The sequence below is a fragment of the Bidens hawaiensis genome, unplaced genomic scaffold, assembly GCF_021521415.1.
Source record: "Bidens hawaiensis isolate Kalapana, Puna unplaced genomic scaffold, B.hawaiensis_p1.1 tig00001721_1, whole genome shotgun sequence".
NCBI lineage: Eukaryota > Viridiplantae > Streptophyta > Magnoliopsida > Asterales > Asteraceae > Bidens > Bidens hawaiensis.
Genome location: NW_027491098.1, coordinates 433,409 through 444,480, shown reverse-complemented (window position 1 = coordinate 444,480; position 11,072 = coordinate 433,409). Strand labels below are relative to the sequence as shown.

Sequence of the window (11,072 nt, the reverse complement as noted above, 5' to 3'; positions counted from 1 at the left end):
GGGCAAAAAGGTTGAGATTGGGACATAAATACGTAATGATACCTACCAAAAAGGTGGCGAAAGGGAGTTTAATCATAAAAAAATTGATTTGGTATTCCTAATTTAAATGTTTAGTCGTGTGTTTAATATTTTTAATTGTATGTTTAACAAATTAATTAACATTGGGTGGAAAAATAAAAAACAAATACCTATAAAAATAATTTATATGGTCTCATCACGCTAGCCATTCTCCCTATTTTTCTCCTTGTCCAATGGGAAGAAGACTTTTTTTTCTTTTAACTAATTCGTCAATAAGATAAAGGAAAATGAGGAATAGAAATGATAGGTATAAGGACGTATAACATAAGTTGTGTGATGAAGTTGAATGATAGAAGATATGTTGAGGTGACACTAATGTATCGAATAGCGCCGTATTGCGAATGACATGTGTAATGCTTAGCCTAATAACCAAGTTTTTAAATATTGTTCCAAAGTAACTTATATTGTTAATGTTCCATTTAATGTAATTTATCTATAAATGGAAAGAGAGGAAATTCGGTTATTGTTTGATGATTGTTTTTTCATGTTGAATAACTTAGTGATTTTCTTTTACTATCATTTTCTGCTCTAGGTAAATTTAAAAGTAAATATATACATAGCAAGCAAGACTTATATTAATAAAACATTATAAGGTTTGGTGGTTAAATTATGAATACATATATACTTATTTTAACGGCAAATTTTATTAGGAAACCAACAAATAGTCTATAAAGGAGCTCGACTAGAAAAACTTACACATTCAATACAATTACCCACCAACAAAAACACACTAAAAAGAAAAACAAGCACCAAGCTTTCTAATCCACACCCACAAGCTTCCCTCTTCTTTTTTTAACGAAATTTGTTTTTGTGTTCGAAAAAAAAAGAACTCACACAACTCAATACAATTCCACACCCACAACTTTCTGTATGAATTATTTCGTATAGAAAGTATTATACTCATTAAATAAACTAATCATAATACAATATTTGTAGTTTCAGCCGGCATTAAATGATATATTACTAGGAATATAACGTCTGAATTTGGTTATCGAGTAGCTTGAGAAATTGAAAAGGTATAGGGCCTACCTACAATACATTTCCCATTGGAATTATTATTACATTTATCTCTCTTGCGTATATAATAAAATAAAAAGTGTGAATAAACAAATGAATGGAATGTTGTATATTCCTTCAGGAGTAAATGATTTGACAACGTAGTCAGGTGGCAGAATTGGTCTGCATATTGACTTTCATTAGTATCAAAATTAAAAGTTGGGTCATGTTTTGGAACCCAAAGACCAGAAAGACTTTAAAATGGGCCAGGCCAGTCAAGGCTCATTATCTACACTTTTACAGTTTTACAAGCTACAAATTAACATTACAAAAATCGGATGTTTACATTTTGTGCTTCTTAAATCTAAACTTTCGGATAGAAGTATAGAACCAATCAGCTTTCATCAATTTGTTATAGTATTGGTTTTATCACTTAACTATTACCGTCCGTATTTCTTTGAACGGCTTATTATTTTCCATTTTGACTTCCGGTTTCTTAATTTAATTTAGATGGCATATGGAAATGGGTTTCATTTGGCTTTTGTTGACACGAGAGAAAGAAACCATTTCGTACTTAGTTTACATATTTTATAAAGGGAAACATGTATGAAGCATTAAGGATCCGAGTATGCAACATGGATGAGTATTCTTTGTCGAGTATAGCATTGTATCAAACCATCCTGATCAAAACTATCAACACCAGTATTCATTTTCCATGTTTTCGATTTTGGTACCCTTTGGTTTCAGTATTTTTTTGGTGTTTTCATTGATATCATATCAAATGGTCCCGATATTTGTATCTTCACTCGTATTCTGTTTCGGTACCAATCTCATCCTTAGGATTTAATGTGTGCCTTGAGTGAGATTATAGTCTAACTGTTAAACCTTAGACAAGTGAATCAAGAACACCAAACACGATATTGCATAAAACGTTTATGCGACTATTTTCATTAATAAGAAACATGAACAAAATATTTTCTACTCTCTTTATTCTCTACACAAATAAAACATTTGATGGGTTTACATAACACCCACAATTCTAATCCTACTCAAACTAGGAATCACAATTAAACTAGACCTCTAATTTATTTAATAATAAGTAAAAGATAATTATGACACCAAGTAATTCAACTTGGTCCCTAAACTTTGGATCTTCACCAGACCGCCCCTTGAGATTTTCCGTATCACCCTTGTACTTTCTGTATTATCCATTTGGGTCCTTCAAGTTGCGATTGCTCCAAGTTTTACAAGATGCATGTATGCCTCATACTTTATTTATTTTTGTAATGTAGAAAATTATATATTCCTATTAAAGGAATTTAAATAAATTCGATTTTATTGTATCAATTTTGATAATAAAAAGTATGTACAAGTTTGTTAAGATTTCAATAAAAGTTCAACAGAACAACTCGACAACGAACCTTTGTTATTCATCAAAATGAGTTGATTGAAGTTATCAAAGCCGTTATATTATGGGCTAAAACTACTAATTGAATAAAATGTTCATATAGTGTAAGTATGTTTGACAACTTTCTAGTTTATGCACCACAAAAATACATTGCATGATCACAAATAAAATTAGGCAAATTGAAATTAAATAACCTCATCTTTTATATATTGATCGATAATAATCTCACATTAAAAAATCACTATCAAAACTGTCCAACCTTTGAACTATTTTGTCTCAACGGACCTCCGTTAAAACATTTAACGTCGTTACGCTTTTTTCTGAGTTTAAACAGATGTTTAGGGTTTTTGATTGGAAGAAGGATACGAGTCAAGTGATGTAAAATTTATCTCGAAACAGTGATCCAAACGACGAAATAGTGTTTCATTTCGGATGTTTGAATTTTCAGTTAACAAAAATCAAGCCATTTAAATTACCATTTCGAGTTAGGTTTTACATCAGTCGACTCATATCCTTCTTCCAATTAAAAGTCCTAAAGGTTTGAAACTCGGAAAAAAACTTAACGATGTTAAGTGTTTTTTAATGTATGTCAATTGAGACAAAATTAATTAAAATGTTGGATCGTTGGTAATAATTTTTAAAAGATAGAATTATTAGCCAATATACAAAATGTGAGCCTTTATATTTCCAAATTGGCATAAAATTATCAAAAAAAGATATTAAAATTTAGTTTTAATCAACTAATTTTGACTATTGCATTCTTTTATTAACCCGGACACGGGAATCCTTTTTACGTAAAAGTCTACTACTTTTCAGCCAATAGTACATTATGAACGAGCGTTTCCGATACATGTATCTATTGGTATCGGTATCTAATTCGGTATCGAATCGGTACTAAGTTTTGAGTTTTATGTATTTGTATGGTACCAGTGCGCTTCGGTACGGTAATGGTATTTCTCGAATTTTGCACGAAATACCGGTACTGTATGATACCGAATCGAACGTTTCGGTACCATCACCAAGTATTTTTAATTTTCAGGATCGTTACCGGTACCATTCGGAGTTCATCCCTATAATACATTAACACACTTAATAGGTCCAATGGCTGTTTGGTAGCCTTTTAACAGTCATTAAGAAGTTATCACCCCCCAACCTACAACAAAATATATTGATGCGCTACTAAGATTTCTCATAGCTCAAAAACACTAAATAAATAATTAAGCAATAACTAAATAGTTCATTTTAATATCAAAGTACACAAAATCGTTAAAAGTAAAAGAAATTACATTCAATGTTATCCACTATGTTAAAATGAATAGAGGGGCCATAAGTAATATTTCATTTTAATATCAAAGTACACAAAAATGTTAAAATATAAAAAAAAATTCATCCAATGTTAATTAACGAATCGTCTTTTACCTTGTTACTCGTTTCATTGTTATCCACTATGTCAAAATCATTTTTAACAAATATGGGCCGCAAAAAATATCAAAAATCTCTTAGATTTGAAACCGGTTTGCCGCTTTAAACCGATATTTAAAAAAATCGGCGATACGACGTTCTAACAAACCGCCCTAAAATTTCGAGCTCTAAATACCGATAGCCTTATGAAAATCCGGTTTAACCACGTTTTTTAAAAATTCGATTTTGAGAGTCCAGCTTATATGGCCCAAGGGATGAAAATGATGACACAAAGTTACTAAAAATAGTAATAAATATAATCCAAAGTAAAAGTTTCGTGTTAAGTGCAACCATAATAAGGAGATAATATTTACGTAACTAGTTGGATACTTTATTATTATCTTTAAATGTAAATCTAAATCTTGTTAAAATTGGATTATATAATATATGTACACGTAACTTATAATATGTATCTACTTCATGTAAAAAATATATACAGTAATAGTGGCGGATCCAGAAAAATATTTCACAGGGGTCGAAAATTCTGGTCGATACTTAGCTATACAATAGGTCCGCCCATGTACAGTATATTAAAACAAATTATGAAATTTAAGTGTAAAAGAAGGTATACACATGTTGACGCAGGAGCATCTCCTAATTTAAATTATGATTTTTATTATCGTTTAGTATTTTGTGTTTATTATGTTTCCTAGTTTATCTTTAATCTATTTAGTATAAATAGGGTTATTAGGTTTAATGTTTAATTAGTTTTTGATTAAGTTTTAATATAAAGAACATTGTTTTTGGAACTTCGATTCGATTTATCGTCTTTGATTAATCATGAGTCTCTCGAGCCTTTGAATGCACCCGAAACTGCATCAGTTGATATCAGAGCTTTTGGTTCTCAAATGGCTCGACGTGAGGGTGAATACTTTCTTGATCGTAGAGTCGCCGACAGAGGCAACGACAGAAGTGTTTTCTATTCACGTGCTCGTGGAAAAGATCAATGTTCTAGCCGCAGAGTCGCCAACCGAGGCAGCGGTGGAGTCTATTCCGACCCACGAGATCTTAAGATGATCAAACGGCTCCGAAGACGAGTACGAGATCTTGAAATACAACAAGAGATCACACGGCTCCGACAGAGGATCCGAGATCTTGAGTTGAAAGGGGGGATGCGTATTAAGGAAACCGAATTGGAAACTGTCATCTGGGACGATGTGAACGAGGAAGAGGAGCATCCTTTTGACCATTCCCACCCTCGGTTCGATGAACCAATCTATGAACATGAACCTGGCCAGCAGATCCTGCCAGACGAAGAGCCCCGTTACGATGAAGACGGGTTTAGTCCTAATGAAGAAGAGTGTCTGGTTGTGCGCGTGGCACTTAATGGTATAATTACAGTTCATCCAATTGAAGGTGTTGAAGTAGGTGGTTAAACGGTGGCTACTGGTGGTATGATGGCTGTCGAGAATCACAATGGTTATCTGGAAGTTTTGTTGGACGAGATTATCGAGCAGAAAGAAATGGCAATTCAAATTCAAAAGGAACTTGAGATCTGCACGGAAAAAAAGAATATTGTCTCTCCAAATAATTTAAATAAGATTGACGTGAATATTCAAATTGAGATTGAGGATAATATGGAAGGGTTGACAGAGTTGTTGAAGAATATTGGATCTCCAAAATATATTCAAATTCAGAAAGGAGAAAATAGTGAATATGGATATCCTTTCTAATAATACTAGTAATTGTGATATTTTATTTGAACAGTCACAACTTTCTATAATTCAAATGATGTACTCCAAGAAGAAACTTGATGTTGCTCAAAAGAAAGAGCCATATGATATTAGTGACTTTGTGCATACCTTGCATGACAGGTTCATTTGTGAGGCCCCGCAAAAGTTGAGAAAAAATGATCAAAGACTATACAAGCGGGGTCAAATTGATAGTTTACAAGACACGGCTCAATGCTCCTTTCGATCCACGTGGTATAAGTCAAGAACCGAGTGAGATGTCCCTAGAAGTTGAATTGTTTATTTCGGTTGTCATAATAACAAACCGAAATCGGGTTGATGTTCCGTTTGATCCAGGTGGCTTGCTTTCGAAGGCAAAACTCGAGGACGAGTTTTTTTCGAAGACGGGGAGTATGATGGGGATCCGGTCCATTAACTCGGCCCGGCCCGAATATTTACCTTTATTTATAAATATGATTGTTCCGTCTTTTGTTTGATTAGTTTTTTGATTAAGTTTATATAAAAGAACATTGTTCTTGGAACCTATGGTTCAGTTTATCGGTCTTTGATTAACTAAAGTGTCATGAGCCATTTGAATGCTTCCGTTACTGCATCAGTTTATGATGGGGATCCGGTCCATTAACTCGGCCCGGCCCGAATATTTACTTTTATTTATAAATATGATTGTTACGTCTTTTGTTTGATTAGTTTTTTGATTAAGTTTATATAAAAGAACATTGTTCTTGGAACCTATGGTTCAGTTTATCGGTCTTTGATTAACTAAAGTGTCATGAGCCATTTGAATGCTTCCGTTACTGCATCAGTAGGTATCAAAGCTTTTGGTTCTTAAATGGCTCAACGCGAGGAAGAATACTTGTTTGCTCGTAGATTCGCCGCCCGAGGCAATGACACAAGTATGGTTGATTCACGTGCCCACGGTAGAGATTGGTATTCTACTAGCAGAGTCGCCGCGAGAGGCAGCAGTGGAATCCATCCCGACCCGCGGGATCTTGAAGAGATCAAGCGGCTCCGGCAACGAGTCCGCGATCTTGAAGAGATCAAACGACTTCGACAACGAGTCCGGGATCTTGAAAAAATCGAACGACTACAAAAACGAGTCTGTGATCTCGAGCTACAAAGGGAGATGAGCAAGACAGAAACCGAGTCGAGCACCGTCGTCTGGGACGAAGGTGGCGACGGAGAGCAGCATCTGTTTGGCCGTCACCCACCCCGGTTCTATGAACCGATCTATCAGGAGTGTATATCGAAAGACGGACCGAGGTTCGATGAAGACAGGATTGATTTTAATGAACATGAGTGTTTATTTGTGGACCAAGTTCTTAGCGGGATTCAAGTTGGCGATGAAGACATAAGTGCTACCGTGGAAACCAGGGTCAAGGGTTGTGATATAGTGGCTAAAGAAGGTCCTACGCTTTACGTGGATGGGCCAAAAATCTCGACGGTAAGTTTGGAATGTTTGAATTTTATGAATCTGAAATTTGAATGTATGGAAAAGATTGATGTTTCCAATACTGGAGATATACTTTCTGAGAAAAGTAATGACGATCTATGTAGAAAAACAATAATATCGGAAAGTCTCGTGATAGGGTCCAATAGAAAAATTAATGATATGGAAGACATGGCATTTTATGATAATTTAAAAACTCAACAGAAAGAGGTTATGGAAATTACAAAAGATAAGACTGGAACCTTTATTTAGGGTGATTTAAATTATGCATGTGGAGCAAAATCTTGGAATATAGTCTTCTTTCAACATCTGGTTAGTGCTTATAATGTGAAGTATGGAGAAACCCAATTGTTATGTGCTTCATCTCATATTGTTAGCTTGGATAGATCAAGTGGAGGCGGATACTTTCACAGCACTCGAGAACGAGTTGTTTTTGAAGACAAGGAGAAGAAGGTAGAGAGACCTAGCAACCCAATAGACTTCGATGGTACAACTTTAGAGCGGGACGTGGCGTACTATGAAGTTGAGCTCTTTGGGTGGGTCATGGTGGCAACAATCATGAATCGAGTTGATGTTCCTTTTGATCCAGGTGGGTACGATCCGAAGGCAAAACTCGAGGATAAGTTTTTCGAAGACGAGGAGTATGATGCACGAGCATCTTCTAATTTAAATTATGATTTTTATTATCTTTTAGTATTTTGTGTTTATTATGTTTCCTAGTTTATCTTTAATCTATTTAGTATAAATAGGGTTATTAGGTTTAATGTTTAATTAGTTTTTGATTAAGTTTTAATATAAAGAACATTGTTCTTGGAACTTCGGTTCGATTTATCGTCTTTGATTAATCATGAGTCTCTCGAGCCTTTGAATGCACCCGAAACTGAACTGATGCAGTAACGGAAGCATTCAAATGGCTCATGACACTTTAGTTAATCAAAGACCGATAAACTGAACCATAGGTTCCAAGAACAATGTTCTTTTATATAAACTTAATCAAAAAACTAATTAAACAAAAGACCTAACAATCATATTTATATATAAAAGTAAATATTCAAGCCGGGCCGAGTTAATGGACCGGATCCCCATCACATGTATTATTGGCTTGTTGTGTGTCTTCAAATTAATGAAACTCAACAATTGAAAATAATATGACATTTGCATTTTGTAACGTATAATGACAAATCAAATTACGGTCTTTTAAAACACCTTCAGTTTAATTCACAATTTTTTCAAACATAAATTTATACGCACAACTCATGTTCCGAATTAAGCCATCATCATCTGCTGAAACTCATTAAAATCAACACCTCCTTTGCCTTGAGTATCAAACACTTTAATCATCCGCAAACACTCCTCATAACTTTTTGGGTCCCCGAGTCGACTCAATGTCTTCTGCAAGCTCTTTGGGCTAATCTGTCCACACCCTTTCTCGTACTCGAACATCTCAAAGGCGGCCCTCACGTCGTCCCGTTCATCGTTTACTTTCATCAGCTTCATAAAATCTTGAAAGTCTATAAACCCGTCTCCATCGGTGTCCAAGTCATCGATCACACCTTGAGCCTCTTGGTGTGACATGTACTCTCCAATGGAACCGAAGTATGACCAAAGCTCTAGAGCGGAAATCTTTCCATCGTTGTCCGCATCAAAACGAGTGAAAACTAGTTTGAACTCGTGCTCGCGGTTGTTGGTGTTTGGTTTTGGGGATTTAGGAGACATCATTAACGTTGGAGAGGTGGAGTTTGAGGATGTGTTAGTGTTAGTCTTGGAACGAAATTTGAGACTCTTTTGTCGGAACCAACTAAATGAACTTTTAACTTTTGTAGGTTCCATATTTTGAAAGAAATGAAGGGTTTTGTTATTTTATTGATGAAAACATGTAACGAGAAACATCTATATATATATACGCACTCGAGAAGGTGAAAGTGAAGATAAAGACGTACGTGCAGTTAATATTAATTAATGGATGAAAATTGTGATGCAATGTTGGGAAGAAACATGAGACAAAAGTATTTTGGAAATTTCGAAGAAGGTGTTGTGAAATGTGATTGCGTGAAGTTTGGTTCCTAAGGAACCTGCATGGCAACTTCCTTGATGACTTTTGAAGACGTATGTCGACTTTCACTCTCAATGGTTCCATACCGGGGCCCTATGGGACGTTATTTTTAACATTTTCATATCAGTTTGGACTTTATATACTTGTGAAATTATGTAACTTGATGTTTGTGGTTGTTTAACGAGTCATTCAAGTCGAGTGATCATCAGGTATCATGAAGTCATGAAGAGAGTTAATGTGGTATGTGTAGTCAAATTCAATTTTGATCTCCTTCCATACTTCACAAGCAACTAGTTTAGGACTTCATTTGGTAGTCTCACGGATAATTTCATTTCCCTCACAACAAGATTGCATTGATGATTATAGCACAATAGTTAGATGAACCGATAGGCATATATTGATATATTTTAAAACGGGTCACTTTACACATTACGATGCATTGACGTGTCTTTAATTGGTGTATTGCTCTAGAAAATGACTATACGCTATTAATTTCTTTAAACAATCCACTAATCATGTTATTAAGTTTTTTCCTTATACTTAATTACTTGGCAAATATTTTGATAAGTTTTCTATATTTTTCATTTTATGATCAAATGATCAATATATTAATCCGATAATTTTTTTAAAAAAATTATGGTCTACAAATGATGAACTAACTACAACTATGAAAACGATTTATATATTATATAACTAGTTTTTATCCCTCCGTATTACGAGATTGTTTTACATTACTCGTTTCTAATATTTATATATTTGTTTGAATTTTAATTTTATTTATCATAAGGAAGATAATAATATACTTAGTATTTGATGATGGAAAAGTTTCACAAATAATTGATATGTTATAACACAGTTTATAAGCTATTTGTGTTTGGTGAGACCGATGACCCGTTTAATTTTACAATAAAATTGTTTCTTAATTATAAATAATAGAGTATTTTAAAAAAATCGGATACTAATTTTTAGTATATCCCTCTTTTATAGGATTTTCATATCAAATACTTGATGAGATTAATTTTTAATTTAATGAGATGCTATAACCCGTTTAAGGCTATCCGGGTTTGATTTGATGACTCATACTCGTGAATTCGACTCAAATGCATGAGAAACCTCTATTTATAAATATAATAATTTGGTAGCTTAAGAGAATTTAGAGAGGTTTTGTTTATACATATTTAAGATAAAAACATCATGTCATTGTAGAATCATTTGATTGTTATTTTTATTGCCTGTCTCCATCTTATCCTAGTATATGTGTCGTTTTAGAATTTTTAATTGTACAATGTTGATTTTTCTTTCTATTTTCTTAAGTGGCTTAGAGGGATCAGCCTCTCTAAATTCTGAGATAGAGATAAGATTTGCGCCTATCAGACTCCTTATATATTATGATCTTAAAATGATTAATCTTTAAATACTATTAAAGCAAAACAATTTGTTCACATAACATTCTTCTAGGCTGTCCACATATGCAATCCAGTCAGCAATTTTCATTATCAGATTCTCTATTATGCTGCCACGTGTCCTCTTCATACAATCACCATATATTTAAACCTTAACAATTAATAATTTTTTACCATAAACATATTTTTCTCTCTTTCTCTATTAGCCGGATCTCCTTTCACCCTCTCATATATTCCGGCTACTCTAGATCTTGATTTGTATTAATCGTGATTCGGTAAGTTTATATTTTATAATGAACTTCCGATTGTTGATATATGTATTTCTGGCAACATTATATTTTCTTCCGGTTATTGTTTCCTCTAACCTTTTTATCTTTATTTTAATTGTTAACTGATTTTATTAAAATCAGTTTAGGTTGTAAATCAAAACCGGCGATGAAGCTTATATGTGGACGTGTTTTCGTTTTTCCGGTTATTTTCCCGTTAAGTTTTTCCGGTTATGTGTTATACCTATAACAATGGTTGTTTTATATTT

At 33.8% G+C, this 11,072-nt stretch overlaps 1 pseudogene; it reads right to left on the bottom strand.

Annotated features, from left to right (window-relative positions):
* Positions 1 to 8,262: 8,262 nt before the first annotated feature.
* LOC143595104 (putative calcium-binding protein CML41 pseudogene) lies at positions 8,263 to 8,958 on the bottom strand (annotated as a pseudogene).
* Between the last annotated feature and the right edge of the window lie 2,114 nt (positions 8,959 to 11,072).